This window comes from Sinocyclocheilus anshuiensis, unplaced genomic scaffold, assembly GCF_001515605.1.
Source record: "Sinocyclocheilus anshuiensis isolate Anshui unplaced genomic scaffold, SAMN03320099.WGS_v1.1 scaffold1007, whole genome shotgun sequence".
Taxonomy (NCBI): domain Eukaryota; kingdom Metazoa; phylum Chordata; class Actinopteri; order Cypriniformes; family Cyprinidae; genus Sinocyclocheilus; species Sinocyclocheilus anshuiensis.
In genome coordinates, this window is record NW_015546067.1 from 54,196 (window position 1) to 75,750 (window position 21,555).

Here is a 21,555-nt window from a genome sequence, read left to right on the forward strand (position 1 = left end):
ACACACACACACACATATATATATATATATATATATGAGGAATATTGATTATAAAACTGGCGTTTTAAAAATTTTATAATTAACATGACTTTTCCATAGTATTATTATACTTATAATAAATATGTACATTTATATAGAAATATAAATTTGTTTGTAGTATAATTTAAAGGTTATTAACATGCAATTAAATGTATATAGGATATAATTATTATTATATACTGCTTACACACTAAAGTATACAATTTTAATAAAATTACAAAATTATTACAATTTCATTTATTTAATTTTATTATTATTATTAGTAGTAGTAGTAGTAGTAGTAGTAGTAATAGTAGTAGTATTATAGGCCTTGGTCCTTGCTTCATTCTCAAACACACACACACACACACACACACACACACACACACACACCGAGCCATGTGATACCTCATCTATTGGCAATTACATAATTCTTGTGCTTCAGGCCGTCTTCCCTGTGGTTCTGATGTGTAACTGAACAGGTGGGGGGCAAGTTTTGATTGAGGCAGCTGTGGGAGGCTATACATTCACCTGTGACACAAATCAAATATTTAGCTTGATGTTGATACTTACAGCTGATGACTTAATTACCCTGATGGGACAGGCTATATATGTGTGTGATAGAGAAAGAGAGCGAGAGACTTCAGGATAACTTTGTTCTAGTCATTTGATTTGCACGTACTATTAAGGAAGGAATCTGCGGGAGGCTGCACTGTGTTGTGAATATGGTCATGTGAAATGCCTGAAACCCTTTTAAAGGGATAGTTCACCCAAAAATGAAAATTCTGTCATCATTTACTCACCCTCAAGTTTTTCAAAATCTGTATGACTTCCTTTATTTTGTTGAGCACAAAAGAAGATGTTTTAAAGAATTGTGGTAACCAAACAGTTGACGGAAGCCATTGACTTCCATAGTATGGAAAGAAATACTATGGAAATCAATGGCTACCATCAGCTGTTTGCTTGAGGGTGAGTAAATGATGACAGAATTTTCATGTTTGGGTGAACTATCCCTTTAATAATGATATAACATGAGCTCCCACGTGAAAAAGGGAAACTTTAGCATTTTTTTTTTTTTTAAAGAGAACTTATGTAACTAATATACTTAAGTGCAAACTGAATGTAATTATTTTGGAAACTTAATTACATGTTAATTCAATTGCACTAAATAAGAATGTGTTATAGTTTAAATTTATATTAAATGTGTTTTTGAACCACATAAGTAAGACTTAAGTACATTTAATTACTCATAATTACTTATGGTGTCTTAAATATGGTTCAAATGTACCAAGCACAAGTTTGTGTGCATTGGGAATCTTCTTTTTTTTTTATAAAGCCAAGGTAACATTCATTTTACATACAGCACACAGTGAAAATGACATGAATATGTCAAATTAATTTTAAAAGTGTATTGAAGTGTGTCAAGTCACTATTTAAGTCTACTTAAGTGGTCTTTTATTTCATTAATGTTATATTATATGCAAGTACAGCTTTTTAAAATATACTTACAATAAAGTACAATCAAAGTGCACTTTCAATACAATTGAACACTTTATTTTCATAAGTGCCTACTTGTGAAATGATTTCATAACAGAATTTTAACTTTTTCATTAAAACGATATTTTATTCAGCAAATTCATTATTGTGCCATATACTGCTAGAATATGCAAGGTTTAGTGGCCTTAATGAGGACAGTAGCTTGTTGAAATTATTTAGCATCATAGCAATTAATGTTGTCACGTATTTTAGCAGGATTGCTATATTGACCAGTCTCATAACACTACTTTACAAAATTTACAACAGTGGGAATGCAGAATGCATGTGTATGTATATGTATTTGTTCAGACACAATGGAGTGCCCATACTTCACATCATCTATAAATTAATATGTCATTTTTCTGACCCCTCCTTTCCGTCGCACCATTTCCAGTCGAGTGAAAATTCGATCGCTTCTTCAAATTTTGCACGTCTGCTGCTTCAGTTCTGTCTCCAGTGCCAAAGATGTATCCCAGAGTTCCTCGCTCAACCTGTTGCCCCGTTGCTCTAGAGCTCCTCCAATGCTAAACTAGCATCTAAATTCCCACATGGCATATGACTGTTTCGTCTCAGAATTTGAGAGCTCCACATCTTAGTCTAGATGACACAACATTCATATGTAAAAGTGACAATTCGAACTGCACACAAACACACACACACACAAATGTTCTTCACTAGTGAGACCTTTACAGTCTTTCCATAACAATTGGAAAATGTTTAAATGAAATTGCAAAATGCAAGTATTGTGCGGTCATCTTAAGTGCTTCTTAATTGGCTTATTAGGCTCCCATTCTCATCTCTGTCTCGTCCTTCTCTGCCACAAACACACACACACACACACACACACACACACACACACACACACACACAGGAATATCCTTAAATGTGGCAAGCGATTAGATTGAGTGACTTAATTCATTACACAAATGTTCCTAAATATTATTAAACTGCAGATTAGTTATTAAGAAATTGAGACAGGGACAGAGTGGATATTTGAGATAAACGGATAAAAAGAGTGTATTCTCCAATTCAGTTTAGTATATAGCTACATTTATTGCATTGGAAAACTCCAAGGCTCAGCATATAGCAGTGTTGTTATTGTTAACTAAAACTAAAACTAAAACTATTAAAAACAGTTTTCATTAACTGATTAAATTAAATAATTAATAAAATAAAATATTGAAGTGAAATGAATATATATGCTAGAGTTATTATATCTGACTAAAATTTTAATTTAAAAAGCAAAATATAAAGCTAGTTGCCAAAATTACTAAAATTCTAACTAAAATTAAAAAGAAAACAAAACATATAGAAAACTGATTAAAAATATTAACAAAACTATAATAGCATCTCAATGATACTGAAATAACACTGATATAAATATTCAATGAAAACCTTAAAAATAAACTGACTGGCAAAAATGTAAACAAAAAATGTAAAATGCTGCCTTGGTTTTCTTTAATTGACTGAATTAAATAGCATAAAATAATTAGTAAATTAAATTATTAAATAAAATAAAAAATAAACATTAGATGGGTAAAAAAATGAAAACATACTGACTGGCAAAAACTTAAAAAAAAAAAAAAAGAAATATGTTCATGACAACTAACTAAATTAAAAACGAAAAACACTCAAATTTAAATCAATAAAAAAAAAGAAAGCTAAGTAGAAACATAAAAAAACATGTTTGGAAAAAATGACAAAAACACAAAATTATTAGAATATAAAATCAAAACAATTTCATTCATATATAATAGGATATAAATAATACTAATTGACACTGATCATGATTGCAAAACTTCAAATATCAATTTATAGAAATATTTGTAAGCAATTTTAAACTCATACAAGCATAGAAATTTACAGCACTGATTACTGAAAGTAAGATAAACTATTATAAAATAAATAAATAAAAAAAAAACTGAAACTAAAATAATACTAAAATACGTCAGATGATTTCTTCAGATGGTGGAAGTACAACGTTAAATGCAGAGTTTTGTGAATAGGGTGCAATAATTACCATACACTTCACAGAAAGCAAGTGTTTATGTTGAAAAGAATGCCAGTGACTTGCTACTCTATTGCAGTGCATTTACCATCTAGGTCAGGGGTATCAAACTCAATGGAGGGCCGGAGACTTGCAGAGTTTTGTTCCAACCCTGCTCCAACACACATACCATGTAGTTTTCAAATAAGCCTGAAGGACTTGATTAGTTGGATCAGGTGTGTTTAATTAGGGTTGAATTTAAACTCTGCAGTGCTCCGGCCCTCCAGGAATTGAGTTTGACAAACCTGATCTAGGTAGACCGTATTGAGGGTGGTTAGCATTTAAAATTGAAATATAACACAAAAAAAGTGCCACAACTGTTTAGTGAACTTACCCTGATTGTATGAGAGTATATGCACTTTGCAGGATTACAGTATAGCACAGTACAATTACAATCCCACCCAAAACCTCACCGAATCATGGCAGCCCTCACCAGAGCCAGCGCGAATGAGATCTTCTGTGAGCCAAACACACAGACACAAGAACACATACACATATTCACAAACACACACACACACACGCACACAAAGAGAATTAACATACTGAGTGGCAAATCCTTCCATTCTGTCAATGAAATGACAACACACCGAATTCCCACACTCAGTCATGCACTGCAAAGCCATGCAAGCACACAAATGAGCTTGCTTTCAATTGCCCACAAAAGTATACTTGATTCCGTCTAGAGAGCGCATGCCTACACACTTACATTTTCAGCATGTGTACTGGCACAAAATGACAAGTGCATAAATACAGGTCTAGATCCAAGTGTCTCAAAAATATTTGCGCCTGCAAATACACACGCAAAAAATAACACACACACACACACACACACACACCCTCACTCTTTTCTGACATTATCAGTAAGGGAGATTTATGCGTTCTCACAGAAACATTTATGAAAGGCAGCTCTTCTCTGATGGGCAGACCAGCTAAGAAATTGCTTTCGAAAAAAATAAGATGAGAAAAGAAAAATCTGATTCGAAAGATTTATTTCAATCTACGCCAAGAATGCATGATATATTCAATCTGTTTATTTGAGTGAAACAATAATTTTGAAGCTCGGAGAAGTCCAGTGACAGATAAGGCTGAAATGCATTTAGTGTAGCGTCTTTAAAGTGTCTGCCTCAGCGTGTTCAGATCCATCCTTTCGACGGCGTTTTGTTTCTCACTAGAGGGGGTGTTTTTTTTTTTTTTTTGTGTGATTTCAAAGATGCAATTACTATTTTATTTCCTCTTTTAATTTTCTTGTGAAAAAGAAGTAGCGTACTTTTAAAAAAAGAGCACTTATAATGGAAATAATATTCTTAAATACGGTAACACTTTAGATTAGGGAACACATTCGCTATTAAGTAAAAGTTTTCAATACTTTCGATACTAATCTCCTAATTTGCTGATTATTGATAGTAAGTAAGGTACTTGTTGTAGTAGTTATGTTAACTGTTAAGATATCTAGAATATGGTCAAGCAGAGTAAGGCATTAATATGTGATTTATAAGTACTAATAAACAGCCCATATGCTAGTAATATGTATGCTACTAAGCAACTAGTTAATAGTGAGTACTGGTCCCTAATCTAAACCGTTACCGAACATACTACATGAACCTAGTGTAATGTTTTTTTGGATGCTTAATTGCATAAGAAAAAAAAAGAATATGTATTATAAATTTATATTAAATGCAATTAGCAGAATTTTAGAGTGTTTCTTGACCCACTTAATTAGGATTTCTTTATATATAAATCATTATATGTAATTTACAATAATTCATAACAGTCACAGTTTAGTTTGGGGACCGATTCCCACTATTAACTACGACTTTTGCATCAATAAACTCCCAATTCACTGCGTATTGATAGTTAGTAAGGTAGTTGTTAAATTTAGGTATGGTAGCATAAAGGCATTTAGAATATGGTCATGCAGAATAAGGCATTAATATGTTCTTTTAATAAATATTAATAAGCCAATATGCTAGTAATATGCATGCTAATAAACAACTAGTTAATAGTGAGTACTGGTCCCTGAACTAAAGTATTACCTTTATAACATATTAATGTGTACTTCTGAATATACTGACAAACATTTATGGTAAACTAAAATATAAAACGTGATTGGTGTGGTATCTGAGACTGTTTGTATCTGTTTGTTATATTTAACAAATTTCCCACAATACCCCTCACCCAACAAGAAAACTAGGCCAGAGTATCTGAACTAGCCCTGAACTGTAGGCGTTAGTGAAGATGATGCTGAGCTAGAAGTCTTCAAAGGACCCCTAAGTAACTTCTGCATCAAACCCGATTGTCTCTCATCAACAAAACTGCAGCAATTTCAACTGGAGCCTCAACGAACTACATCAGGACTCTCTTTCAAATGGGCGAGACATTCAAGTGTCAATCTTCTCAGTAACTGATACTAAGTGTCATCTACCCCCTTTTACAAAGGTGTGTTTGAATTAAGAAACTGATGTTTCCTTCAGGCTGTAGATCTGCTGAATGTCAAATACTGCGATAACTTCATGTTTTTATTCTTTACTTGCTTCTGCTTTAATGATCTTCCTATACCAACCTGTATGTTAGAATAATGTTTGTGTTACACTTGAGCTTGATCTTTGTTTTGCTCATTACTGATATCCCTAATCATGCCGATCACAGCTACTTGTCAGTATTTCTACCCGGTCTCATGGCAAATACGTACCTGGGGGCACATTTTTGCAAGACGCGAAATACGTACCAATAAGTACATATCACCAGAAATGTACACAGAGGAACGTATTTTTATGAGACTGGGTTGCAATATTTTATGCTGAACTTATAGTTATATACAGTTTATAATTTATACATTTTTTTAAATATACTTGAGATATATAAGATCTGAAGTACACTACAACTACACATTCAATACAATTAAGCACACTTCTTTTTCACAAGAGTTAACAAAGTTGTTCATGCCGAAAATTAAGAAATCTAGTCCTCTGTGCTCAGATATAATAGAAGTTATGCTACTTTTATTCATGACGACACCGGAGTCCAGTTCATTAATGCTGAAGCTGGCCAATATGACACTTCTAACTTTTATAATATGAAACAGTCACAGAAAATTATAACTTTGAACATTTCATTTACAAACATGAGCAGGGAAATTTGGAAAACCTGAAAGGCTTTATCGCCTTTTTTAAGACCATAGAGAAAGGAAAAGGTCATGTTAAAATGCAGTCTGAGGTTCATTCTCCAAGAGATATATCAAAAAGACAGGTACATATTTAGCCTTAAGAGACTGTGCTTTAGAATAGAGACCAGAGAGCAGAAATCTCCTTCAGAAATACACAAAATAAAACTTTGCATGTGCAGCTGAGGCTTTACAAACTGCAAAATGACTACCTACCTGCAATACAAAGTGAGAGTTAGACTGGATTTTAACAGAAAATTGTGATAAAACAGAGCGTGTTGATATAAAATAGAGACATCAAGACTAGTTAGAGGCATGTGTGATGAGAGATCACAGCCAAAGCTTGGAATAAAGCTTTCCAAATCCCGCAGGATTAATGGATGCAGGTCTAGAGGGGAATGTGGAGGTTAACAGCTAGTCTGGGATCAAAAGATCACGGCCGCAGTGACTGACAAATGGGAAGATAAACCTGGACGGGGCTCAGTTATGGTCATAACAAAGCGGGTGAGTTAGCACTTAGATAAACAAGGATGGATGGAAAAGATTCCCGACAGCCATTTATCTTAGTGATTTTATTCAATCATTTTTGAAGCTTGATTTGACAGGTTGAAGGAGGGACATTTGATGTCGGCAGAGACATTAGGATGGTGGCAAAGGAGGAATTGAGGTTAGCTTAGCAGAGGCTTCTGCTGTCAAAAAAAAACATTTTCTTTGCCACAATCTATATTTGACAAAATCCTGAAAATACAAGTGTGAAGGACATCAACAATATTCTCCTCCAACCCCTAACCAATGCCTGTCAGTACATTCAGCAGTACTTTAACTATATTTCAAAGACAATTACTCATAAAAATGTACTTAAGTGGGTCAAAAAGCACTGTTAAGTTCAGTTAGTTCTATTTAATATAAATGTAAACTATAACACTTTTTCAAAAGTGCAATTAGCAATGTAATAATATCAACACATTGCAATTAAGTATCTGAAAAACATTACATTCAGTTGGCATTTAAGAATATTATTTTAAAGTATATTATGTCTGTTATAAGTACTCTTAAACGCATACTTCCAAAGTATGCCAAAGCATACTTCTTTTTCACAAGGGTAAGTAGACTGACGACAGAAGGTCTGGAAACCTTGGCCGCTTTGAATGGCAAGGCCCGCCCAAGAGGCCATATGACTGACAGGTAAAGCAACCAATCACGTTTCGGTTTGTTCCGCATCATATTTAGGAGTGTGGAAATGTCCCCACAATAACAGACCGGTGTGTAAAACTCTTAGACATATTTTAAAGAATCTATGCCACAAACTTTAAATATTTCACATATTTTTAAAAATCCAGCGTTTAGTTGATCCTGATAGGCGCTCATTGTCACAGTTGTAAACACGGTGGCTTTTTTCTAACATGAGGGGGTTTGGCATAACGGCATATTTGTTTCCAGGCGGAATGTAAATAATGCGACACGCACGTCTTCCGGAAATCCTGTATAATTAAACCAACCCGATGACAACTTCGAAACTCCTGAAGTGTTTCCAATTTTGTGTGCCGTATGCATCAGACGTTCAGCCAACGTATGAGGCTGAGGCTAATGTGAAAGTGCATTAATTTTTTCATGAATTTTGTTTTGATTTATGTGTAAAACAAGAAAAAAAAAACATATTTGCCAGTGGGGCAAGAAAGACAAACAATTCAAGATATATTCTCTGAAAATAAGTCGTAATATCATAAGCAATTTTGTTTTTTCAGTAAATGTATCTTGTGTTAAGCACATACTTTGTGGAAAACAACCCAAAGATACAGATAAAGAAAATGATTTTCATAGTGTAGATCAAACCCAGATGTCTAGATAGAGGACAGCACTCTCATGTGCTTTCCCTGGCTCGTGCCTTGGTGGGTTTTGTAAGTACACAAACGAATCCACAGGAGAACAGCTGAAGATGTCCCTGACATTTCGCAACAACCTGAATATCATCTTGTGTGGGAGTATTTACACCAGTCAGCCAGTGCAAATATCAACTTCAGACTGCACTGCTGAACTCAGCCCAACTTCTCTCCCAACAGTAAACTTAACACTGACTCACACTCGGAGAGAGCAATTAAACAAGAAGAGCCATCAGTTGTGGGAGACCACAGCCAATGCACGTGGGTGTGGATGAATAACGTAAACGCGGCGCTGAATATGCATGTTTAATGTCACCGTCTTGTCCGCTTCCAACTCCCACCTGCACACTTTACTGGTTCAGACCACGCCCCGTTGCACCCTGCTCATGAATAATGCATAAAGGTCCCCCATCGCAGGTGTAGGTGGGCCCATGAAATGATATGAATATTCAGTCACGGCGATAATGAAATCAAAACGTTAAGGACGGTTGTGTGCGGGTTAAGCGTGGGAATTGCTGGGGTGCGCAGATGGGGAAAAATGAGAGATTTGATATGCACTGACAGAACCGAAATGCTTAGCCTTAAATTTAATAGCTCGGCAAATTCAGATGGAGATGTCATTTGGATGGAAAGGGTGGCAGTCTTTTTGTGCACACCTAAGATAATGGGTTAAAGTGAAAATAAAAGGTTTATAGCTCATTAATCGTGGGATATGAATGTCCAAAACTCATCACTTTGGGAAGACAAAGATGGAGTAACCAGGAATGAGTGTTGTATGATTATCTGGCACTTGCTGAAAGGTGGAAAGCCTTTGTTGTTGTAGTGGACCAACTGTCTATTCATTTCCATTCCAGCTAACAAAAAATACACTAAGAACATTTTGATAACGTTCCCATTAAGTTATGAAAACATTATTTTTGAATGAACCTTAACCCATGTAATTACATTATATTACCAAGTACTTTCTTAGGTAGGTACACTGTAAGTGCACGTACTGTAAAATAAAGTGCAACAATAATAACATGTTAAAAATTAGTGCGTTGATGTGGCCATTAATATATTTATTATTATAGTTATCATTGATCATTCACATAGTTATCATTCACATGATGTGAAGGAGCCTTAATTTCTGATACATTTTAATATATATGTTGAATTAAATGTGGAATTGTGAAGTAGAAAGACTCAAATAGTATTTTCTTGTAAAATGTATTTTGACTGATATGAAAGCACATACTAACAAGCTCTAGCACAGTGTTGACTAAAATAAGTGACTAAAGGCCCGTTCACACCAAGAACAGTAATTATAATAATAATGAATACGATTTTTACGAATTTAGTTTTAGTTTTAAAAATTGTTCTAAATTTAAAAAACAACAGAGTCCACAACATAACTATAATGATAATAATATAGAGGAATGATAATGTTGGACTCACTTTGATTTTTATTTTATTTTTTTACCAGCTGATGAATGATAAAAACATTGACAGCCAATCAGAATTCACCCTGCTAAAGAGCTCCAGCATTTAAAGCGGCAGATGACAAAACTGCAGTGCACTTATAATAAATAGAACTTAATTGTGTGTTGGTGTGGAGGCTAATATAGTTATTGTTCTTGTTGTGAGTGGGCCTTAATTTATGACAAATTTTGGTATAGTAACAAAAAAGTTAGTGTAGTAACAAAAAGAGATCTATAAAGTTGGTGCACTTCAAAAATGCACAAAGTGCGTGCTTGTCCTTGCGTCCTGATCCATGTTGCTTCTCGTAGCGATTAACATGTCTTGGGCGAGTCAGTTCTTGTGGATGCCGAGCAGCACAGCAGCCATCTGCGAAGACAAACGACCCGGCCGAGTGAGGTTAATGCACGTGATGCAGCAAACATGGACTGCGAGACAGGCCAACTTGGTGGGGGTGGGAACAATGTTGAAGACCTACGCAACTTCGGCTCCAGCCACTACCACTAACGCCGTCATTAATACACTCCATGGCTAATTAGCCCGGCGCTGGAAGAGCGCTTTAATAGTGAAACTCATCAAAAACAAGCCTAGCTGCTGTGAAAGTCAGAGAGGTAGCAAATGAGAAAGAAAGAGGCAGGCAGGAGAATATCAACCTGTCTTCCAGGAGTCGTCTAGCACCCTGTCCCACACCATTACCCAGGTCCAGCGCGTGCTTTCTCTGTTTGCACCCACTCAGATTTATAACCAAGCAGTTCCTACTGGGACCATTTACTGCCCACTGACGCTTTCAGCCTAACTCTCATTAAGGGCGAGATAAACGGGTTTCTTTCCAGTAATGGGAGAGACCCCCACACAAATATAGCATGAATTCAGTCACTAATCCTGACATCAAATCACTCTGATCGAACGAGTTTAAATTTGGCATAAAATATTGATGCTGAATCACATGCACAAAATTGCCTGTCAAAAACTCATCGTGATGTTTTGGTGGGATGGTAGGATGTTGCTAGGCAGTTGCTAGGGTGTTTTTGTTAGCCGCTAGAGTGTTGTTCGATGGTGCACTATGCTTAACTGTATTTAATATGCACTTGCACTGTACTTCAAATCTTAAAATAATATTTAAAAAAATGTACTTGCAGATAATATAATATTAATGAAATAAAAAGCCACTTAAGTGCACTTAAAGTTAATATAATTTCATGACAATACAACTTTTAAAAAGTGCACTTTGTAATAATTTAAAATTAGAAGTTTACTTTAAAATACATTAAATCATTTTTGTAATAATATTTTTTGTGCTTTAAAATACACTTATTTTGATGATTATGACTTATTTAATAATTATAATTATTATTATCATTAAAGAATTATAATTTTAACTCTAGTCATGCAATATTTATCTAAATTGCAATTTCATCATTAAAAATGTTTCTGAGTAAACAATGAGTTTCAATAGAAATTACATTCAATTATATTTTATATTACCATAAATGCTTGTCTGTACATTCAGCAGTACACTTTAACCATATTTCAAAGACAGTATAGAAGTAATTCTGAAATTACATATAAAAATGCACTTAATTCCTACTTTAGTGGGTCAAAAAGCACTCTAGAGTTCAGCCTAATACATTTCATATAAAATGTACTATAATACATTTTCATTTAACTGCAGTTAATATGCATATCATGTGTCCAAAAAGTTTACACTTAAGTATATTATTTATCTTTTAAAAGGAGTACTTATTATGGAAATATCTTATTGAATTGCAGGAGAGATCTCAACAATGTTATATGCTACACTTAGATTTGAAGACTCCAAGACATAAACATGTAGAGAGAGAGAGGAATATCAGCCTGGCTAGGAACTGTTGACACTGTAATATTCTCCTCTGACTATCTTGGCCCAAACACCATCAGCCTTTTTGATTACACTGCAGGGACTGTATTGCACCACACAGCAGCACAATCCTACCTACTAACCTTTCCTTAGACAAACTGTTTAGAGAAAATCAGAGTGGGAAAGCCAATGGATTGTATAGAAATTGGGTAAAAATAATAAATAGCTTACATAACCTGACCTTCACGCTGTTATATTACACAGAATATGAACCGGATCCAATGTAGTAATGTCAGATCCAATATTCCTAGTCAATATCGTACAAGTAAAGCAGCACAAACATCAGCATTCCAGTAGGATCTGATGAAAATCATCATATGGAAAATGTGTTATTTCGAGGACCCACCAGTTAAAAGTGGCTCATAAATTGCTCTCCTAAGGGAGTTCTTTGTAATGTATTGTTTACGTGAATTAATCTCTTCTCAGCCTCTGCAGGAAGGCATTTTCTAGTTGTTAACAGAGAGAGCCATGTGCTGATGCATGTTGGTAGAACAAGTAGCTGGACACCATGGTGTAGAACTGAGAAGACTCTACATACTGGCCAATGACTGTAGGAGATTGCAGGTGTTCAGTGTAACTGCAAATAAACCTATAGCTATATAATGGTCTTTCAGTAACATTTGTGTAGTACTTAAGTTACGAGCTACCAGTCCAAAATAGCTATTTGAAGGGGCAATAAATAAAAAATAAAAAAATCCCATGCATATACACAAAACAATAAACATTTCACTACACTGCAGTAGGTATACTCAAATCAGGTTGATTGCAAAACCAGGTAATGAACAAATTCACTACAATGAATTAAAAGTTACAATGCTACAAATGGGAGGACAGTTAAGGAGAGCGAAACGGTGCCATTATTAAGTAATTAACAAATTTTTTATTAACAATTTTTTTGTTAATTGAAATACATCTGAAATAGAAATAAAATTAAATATAAATATTTGCTTAAAATGTAAGCTTAAAAACCTTAAATTAAAATTAGAAATGTTGCAAAAACAGAAATAAAATAAGTTGAAGTACAAAAATGACAAAAATGTAAGCTTTAATGAATGACTAAAGCTTAGACTAAAATTAAAATGAAAACTAAAAATATAAATTTAAAAGCTAATTAAAAATGTTAATACATGCTATTATGATTATGGCATAAATATACATATATATACAGGTGCATCTCAATAAATTAGAATGTCGTGGAAAAGTTCATTTATTTCAGTAATTCAACTCAAATTGTGAACACATTTTTAAATGAATAATATAAGTATAACAATTACCACTGTAAAGGAAAAGGTTTATTACAAAAGACAGAACAACAGCATAATTGCAAAGCTGAATGTATCACAATAATCTTTTCATCATCATTGGAAGCCAAAATTGAAATTGAAAATTACATTTGATTATAAATAATACTAAAATAACTCCTGAGCAAAGTCGGTCTATTGACTCAGCTCACTTCGCCTTAAGACTGCATGCACAATATAATGCAAGATTAAAAACACTGATGTAGCATTTTGACATGCTTGACCATTACTTGTTGGAGAAAGAAGCTTGTTACTATAAAATGTACACTACTGAAATGAGTGAACGACCCTCACATCGTTCCAAACCTTCTGGAGAGCCTCAGTCACCATTCACTTTCATTCCATCTTCTTTTGTATGCAGTCAAAATAAATGGTGACCAACACTGTCATAGAGGTTTGGAACAACATGCGGATGAATAAATATGACAATGTTCACATATCCTTTTAAAATAAGGGCACTTTGATTTCTTCTCCCAAAACTCTACAAAGAACCAGATACGTGGCTCAAACTTGCACTCTAATATCAGTGCTGACATTGACATTTCAGTGGAATAAATGCATGCTGGGAAATTTATTGTATAAATACTACACATTTAACATTGACAAATGCATCTGCCCGTCTTTTCGACTCAGACCAATTGATTAACCAATCTTCATATTCAAAAACACCTATTCATTCCCATCAGGGGTCTTTCATAATGATCAACTAAGTGATCCCGCCGGCTGTAATTGTTCATTAGCTGGAGTTGGTCGCTGGAGGGGATGATGGTAACCTCAGCGTTTGGAGTTCAAGTTAAGCCTTTGGCAGAGACAGTCTCAAAGACAAACACAGCCGCGTCAGATGGCGTCGCGCTTCCCTTTAGATTGCCTGCGAGGGCCGAGACGATTTTTCACAATTATTGTCAGCCGCCACATCGATTGCAAGCCTAAATTATAGCAAACAAATGCCTCGCTCGAGAACATTTGACTTGAAACGAAACGGGAGGTGGCGCGACATGAGATGATCGGCTCGTTTTGTCGACGCTACTCTTTTATATACCTAATGGAAATGAATATGCACACAACACGACGTCCAATTCCATTAGAGACGGTGAAAGTTCAGCACGTGTCAGAGGACGTAAACACACTCCTTCACTCTGGCGCACACGCAGGCTGCTCGATGCTAATAAGTGGCAATCATGATAATCTACAACCACACTCCAGCAAAGTCCCTGGCCAGGCATTAGCAGCATGTTGCCAGCCAATAAATAACCGGGCAAATAAAACGTCTGTCCTGCACAGCACAAAATGTTCCAGAGCGTATGCAAAATAGGTCAATTACGGCCGACTGTAGGTCATTCTAAAGCTATTCCCTTTTATCGACTATTGCCGCGAGGTCCTAGGAAATAAGGTATGTCACAATTCATCGTCGCAGCCGGCTCGTTTCTTTTTTCCCACAGAGAAGAGCCGCCACAGAAAATGACACAACTCGTTTGTTTTACAAGGTTGCACAAAAGCCTTGGAATATGCAGATTGAGTTGCTCTGCATTTGGGAAGTAATTAAGGATCAGTTTTTCTCCTCAGAAGCATTCATTATGGACGGATCAGGGACGGGTCCCAGATTGAACGATAAGGGCAGTGCGTTTAGGACAGTTATTATTTTTTTTATGGTCAGGTTTTGGTTCAGCTGGTAAGGCTGCTGAGCTTTAGAAGTTTGATGGCTGTCGAATCTTAAATGTCAAAGCTTCATCAATAAAAGTTTAAGGGGTTTTTTAAACTTTTGTCTCTGGGCAAAAGGACAAGGAGGACAATAGGGAACTTTCTGGGAGGCCGAGGCGGAGGAGGGTTTTGTCCATATGCCTTCGGTGTCTGATTCTTCTACAGTCGTAAGTTCCAAAATGGAGTTTCCGCAGTGATGCAATGGAATTTTGGGTTCCCAAAATAATCTTTCTTGTAACTGTTCTGAGAAACAGTTTCTTAGTGTGAAGAATATTTCAATAATTCGAAGAACATTTTCCCACTACAAAGAACCTTTTGTGCAATAAAAATGTTCCACAGTCTTAAAAACATAGATTCCAAAAGGAGGTTTTCGCAATGATGCCATAGAAGAACCATTTTTGGTTCCCCAAAGAACCTTTCTGTTAACAGTTCGTAAAAAGAAGATATTTTATTCTTAAAGGGGTCATATGACGTTGCTAAAAAATAACATTATTTGGTGTCTTTGGTGTAATGAAATGTGTTTATGCGGTTTAAGGTTCAAAAAACACATTATTTTCCACATACTGTACATTATTGTTTCTCCTCTATGCCCAGCCTTTCTGAAACGTGTCGATTTTTACAAAGCTCATCGGTCTGAAAAGCGAGGTGTGCTGTGATTGGCCAGCTAGTTTGAATCATCAGTGGCAAATCCTTTAAATATGAAAACGTACTTACAGGCTGTGAGTCAGCATTATTTGTCAGAACACTGGCATTGTAGGCTACTCTCCCAGCAAACAGTCATTGTCCTCTGTAAAATGTGCTGCACACATCAGAATATTTGGTTTGAACTGTTCTGGAACAGTGTTGTAAATACAACTTAACCACTGATGTGTAGTTGTGTCCTCTTTTGGAAGACCAAACAAAGTAGTTTCGCTTTCACAACACACACCGTCTCCATGACATGGCGGTGGTGGTGGCAGCAACAATACTACAGCGAGAATCAAAGTTACGCCTTCTTTCTTTGCGTGAACATTTGGGCGGCGTTATGCAAATCTTCCCACATCGTGACGTAGATATGTTGGGGCGTGTTCGAACGAGCCGTTTTAGGAAGGCGTGGTTGACTCTTAACTTTTATAAAGAATATCTCTCTGGGTTTGAGACTTTAGTCTTTGCAACTTTAGGGATCTTATCTATTCACGAAAAGCTTGTAACACTCCAAAGAGAAAGGAAAACTTGAAATCGCATCATATGACCCCTTTAAGGTATGATCCCATTTTCTGTTACTCTGTGAAATTGCGCAGTCGAAATCTAGTCATTTCAATAGGAATCGGCGCGATCAGGAGTTTCGCGTAAGGGTGAAAAAGTTCTGCACGCAGATTGTTTAAGTTGGTCATGCAAATTTGCCACGCTGACTACCAAAAAGCTGCTTGGTTTGAAAATGACTTTGGTGTGAGTAGTGCTTCATAAATTGCTATGCTACACTTAAAAACAAAGGTTCTTTATTGGCATCGATGGTTTGAACCTTTAACATCCAAGGAATCTTTCCATTCCACAAAAGGTTCTTTATAGTGGAAAAAGCTTCTTTAGATTATTAAAATGTTCTTCACACTAAGAAAAAAAATTATCTTTTAGGAATTGATCACTAGAAGGTTCTTTGGGGAGCCAGAAATGGTTCTTCTATGGCATTCTTCTGTGTGAAGAACATTTTAATAATCTGAATAACATTTTATCATTATAAAGAACCTTTTGTGAAATGTAAATGTTCCATGGATGTTAAAGGTTCTTCATGGAACTATAGAAACCAATGGAGAACCTTTATTTTTAGTGCCGTGATCAGTGCTGTCTTAAGCCCTGTTCATCACATCCAGCATTCGTGTTCATGCTGTCTTCTCCGTGACAGTGGTGTATGTGTTTGTGTCAGTTTCCACTCTTCCTCCTCTAAATCCAACTGTCTGTTCCTGGGACATCCCTGTTCCCAATAAACACAGCTGTCATGTCTGCTGTCTGATGGAAAAGCGGCCAGCACTGACAAGCGTCCCCAGCTTGGGTCTGTCAGAGCAACCAAAAACACAAGAGCAGACTCCCTGTCTGATAGACATGAAAACACAGATACCGAATTATTAAGTGCTCTCAGGACTGATTTACTGGCCTACTTCATTCATTCTTTCATTACTGCAGGAAAGAAAAACATAAAGACCTTAATATTTCAAATTCTCCTACAGGTAGAAAGCAAACATAGACTAAATGTAGTCAGTATTTACTTTCTTAATGCACATTCCTGGTCTTATTGTGTACGATTCATTGCATATTTTTTCAAAAGAAAAAGCATTTGTTTCTATTGCCAAAAACAAATTAATAACTTGCTCTAAAATCACTTTGTTTGGGCTACTGTCACCAAGAACTCTTCTTATTCTCCAACCACCTTTCATAGACTGAGTAATACATCACATTACAGAAGTAGGTGCAATAGGTTACAAACATTTCCCAGGATGCAATCTAAGTTGAGATTTAAAAAAAAATAATAAAAAATTAACAATTGCTTCATTTCTATATATCCAAAGGAATTTTACAAGAAACATCCGTGATGGTTTGACTTAAACACTCCATCAGGCAAAATAAAATAAAATAAAATATTCTGTTCAATTTGTGGTTAAAAATACAGTGACATCTTTATCTGCAGTATTACAGCAGTATGTTGATATATTGGTGCCTGTATATTTTACAACGTATAACTATATATTTCATTAAGTGATGTTCATATATCAATCTACTTGAAGAATCGAAATCGGCTTTTTACCTTCAAATGTAAAGAAACAAAATGAGAAGAAACAAAATTATTATATAATCATACAAAATCATCCATGATGTGTCACACAGATACTTCTGGAAATGTCATTGTTTTTCACTCTAAAATTTTTCGTAAATTCATCAATTTGGCAGTATTTTACATTACCAGTTTTTCCACCATATAGTATATGGCAAGTTAACTGACCGTTAATCAACTAAAGTTTTAATACTAAAACATTACAAAATTCATGTAAATTTTTACACAAACTGTTATGCTGATAATATATGTTGAAATAGAAAAAGCAGAAAATAATATTAAAATCATCAGAAAACAAATGAAAAATAGAAGCATTTGACTCCACTTTAGATACAGAGAGCGAGAAAGTTCCGATTTTAATGAACAGTGTCCAATAACAGGATGAAAGTGAAAGAGGCCTTGACATGAAACATCCAATACATGCAGCAGACAGAGAGAGAATCTAGCTCCGAGCCTCCCATCATCACATCGATTAGGTCCAGTTAGCTTTGCTCTAGAGTCGACTCCTCTCACAAGGCCGAAGTGATGGACAGTGAGCGTTCAGTGATAGTGATTGTCAGCTGAAGTGGCAGTTATACATTTCAGTGACGGCGGCTGAACAGCGAGAGGGAGGGAAAGCTGGAGAAGCGTCTCTAATCTCTGGATTCCATCAGCGTCACGATAAAAGCATTTTTATAGAAATCACATTCTGTGGTGGATGTCCTCGAAACTCTGGGAAAAACATCTTCCCTTCCTCTCTTCCGAGGGATTGCAGTGATCCGAGAGGCCACCGGGTGGCTTTACAGGAAATTATTGTTTCTGTTTGTTGTAGGTTAAAAGCACATTAATCTTTGTTTACAGTATAATACCTGCAGAGTTCAATAGCGGCCGCGTGAGCGGAATAGCAATGCCCTCCTCCCTAAAGCCACCCCATCATGGATGATTTTTTCAATATCTTAAAAGCGAAGGCCTTCAGACTACTTGATCCAATCAGGAGATATCAGGTACTTGAACAAGGGTATGCAATACTTACAAATGCAGAGGATGATGGTGAAATATGACAGCATGTTGGAGAACATGCATATGCTCACACACGTATATGTCGGTGGCACCTGGTGCTTTTCAAATGGGGGGAAGCACAGATGTCACTTTATATAATGTGACATAATGACTACTCTCTGATTTAATTCATTATTATTATGGTGTCTGTTATTTTGTTCCTAAATGATGGACTACTACTAAACATGGAATTTAAAAACCATTGACATGAATGGAAGTTGTGACTGATATTACTACTTATGTAAAAAAGACTTAGGATGCACGTCTTTATGCGACTAGCTGAATTGGCCTTGTATGTGTCAAATACATGAAGAAAATAAAGTCAAAAATAAGTAAGTAAATAAATAAATAAGCAAACAAACAAAATCTATTTAAATAGATGAACTGCTAAAATAAGTAAATAGGTAATTAGCAATTATGCTTTTAAATAAATAAACAAACAAACAAAATCTATTTAAACAGATGAACAATGCTAAAATAAGTAGGTAATTAGCAATTATGCTTTTAAATAAATAAATAAACAAACAAGCAGATAAATAGATAGATAGATAGACAGACAGATAGACAGATAGATAGATAGATAGATAGCTAGATAGATAGATAGATGATAGACAGACAGAAAGACAGATAGACAGATAGACAGATAGATAGATAGATAGATAGATAGTCAATGCTGCTTTAAAATAAATAAATAAAAATGCTGCTTTTAAATAAATAAATAGTTTTTTTTAAATCGATAAACTACAATTATTTAAACAGTTTTAAATAAATAATTGATTTATTGAATTAATAAATAAATAACAGCAATGCTGCATTTGAATGAATGAATGCACTCAATTTTAATCAATGTTTAATCAAACATTTCATGCTGAACCCAGTCAGAACATACAGAGCGTGTTGGTCAGGCTGAGCCTTTATGTGCGGTTTGGGATGTACATCTCGCCATGAGGCTCAACAGCCTTTTAATTACTGTCAATTTCCAGCTTACAGCTCGCCAGCAGAAGACAGAGCAGAACGCGCTGCTGATATGAACACTTTCACACACAACAGGGATACAGACTAATGCTCGTGTCACGTTGATTGCTCTAACTAGATGGCAAACAAAAAGCACTTGACTGTTAGAGAAGCTGTTGTCGAGCCGTTACAATAATGAAGCCTGACGAGGCACGCGACAGCAATGTATGATGAGTGGGTGATTCATAAAGCTGTCTGGCTCACTGGTTTTGCTAGGTCCAGTGTCTGTGGTGCCACAGGAAGGCAGGTGGCAATTAGAAACCAGAAGTGTCATCAATCCTGTCTTCACCTCAGACAGTAAAACACAAACTCCACTGGAACGACACTGCAGCTGAATACTACCGGAGTTCACACACTGAAATGTGTGATAAACTCATTTCAAGCTGAGGAAACCTGGCCACAACCATGAACAACAAAGAAGCTGATTCTGAAGTGTCCTAGTTAATATAGCTTGGCCCCAAAAAGTGTTTATACACCACGTTCAAAATTGCACTTCACTTTTTACATTTAACCAATTGGCCCAAATGTGATTTTTCGTAACACTTTATTTTAAGGTGTCCTTGTTCCACACGTTACATATGTTTACTATAGTAATTAAATAAGTTATGCATTATCACATGCAACTAACTCTAAACCAAGCCCTCATCCTAACCCTAAACATACAGTAAGTACATGTAGTTAATTAATATTACTCTGTACTTAAATGTATATGTACGCTGTAACAAGGACCAGTGTTGGGGAAAGTTACTTTTAAATGTAATGCATTACAATATTGCGTTACTCCCTAAAAAAAGTAACTAATTGTGTTACTTAGTTACTTTTTATGGAAACTAGTGTTAATTATTTGAAAAAAGTAACTCAGATATTTTTACTTGTAAATTAAAAAGTAATCCGTTCCTTTAGTTACTTGAAAAAAAAGTAATCTGATTACATAACTTGCGCTACTTGATCGACGTCAGTCAGGGAAGTGCCATATTAATTTTAGACAGGAATGAAAATGAGGCTGTGAGGGACTGAAGATCAGTGCATTCAATGCACTGAATTGTTGTTTAACAATATACCGATTGTTCAGCTGATGAAACGTCTTTCCGAAAAAAGAAGAAAAAAAATCTTTCAGAAGACAAAAATTCCTACCAAGTAGAGAGTTGTGAATATGATGCGATCTAGGACCTTTATAATGTGGGTGCCATTGTAAAGGCTGTAAGTCTATCCCTCACAGCCTCATTTTCATCTGTGTAAAATTCGGTGTGGCATCTAACCAGACTAAGGTCTATTAGGCTCTATTGAAAAACCAGTGAGCTGCATCTCTGCCTACTGTTTATATACCCTCTATCCTCACTAAAATTAATCATCGTTTCTATTTGGAATTTTTATTTTATTTTATTTTATTTCTTTTTTTTAGCACTCAAGGCATAAAATTGTACACAAAATGTTTTTAAAATGAAATGCACAAGGGATACGGGTTATTTTCGACAGGGTTTGGTAGTAGCTTGTTGCTAAGATAACAACACTTTTGCTGCATCCAAATATGCATATTTCCCTACTATATAGTAATAAAATTAAATGAAATGAAATAAAAAAATAGTAAAATAAAAAAATAAAACAAGCATGTGAAAGAGAAGTATGTCCGATTGCATACAATAGGCAAAAAGTATCCATATGTCCTATTATTTCTGAAGTGTGCATCCAGTGGACAGTTTACTAT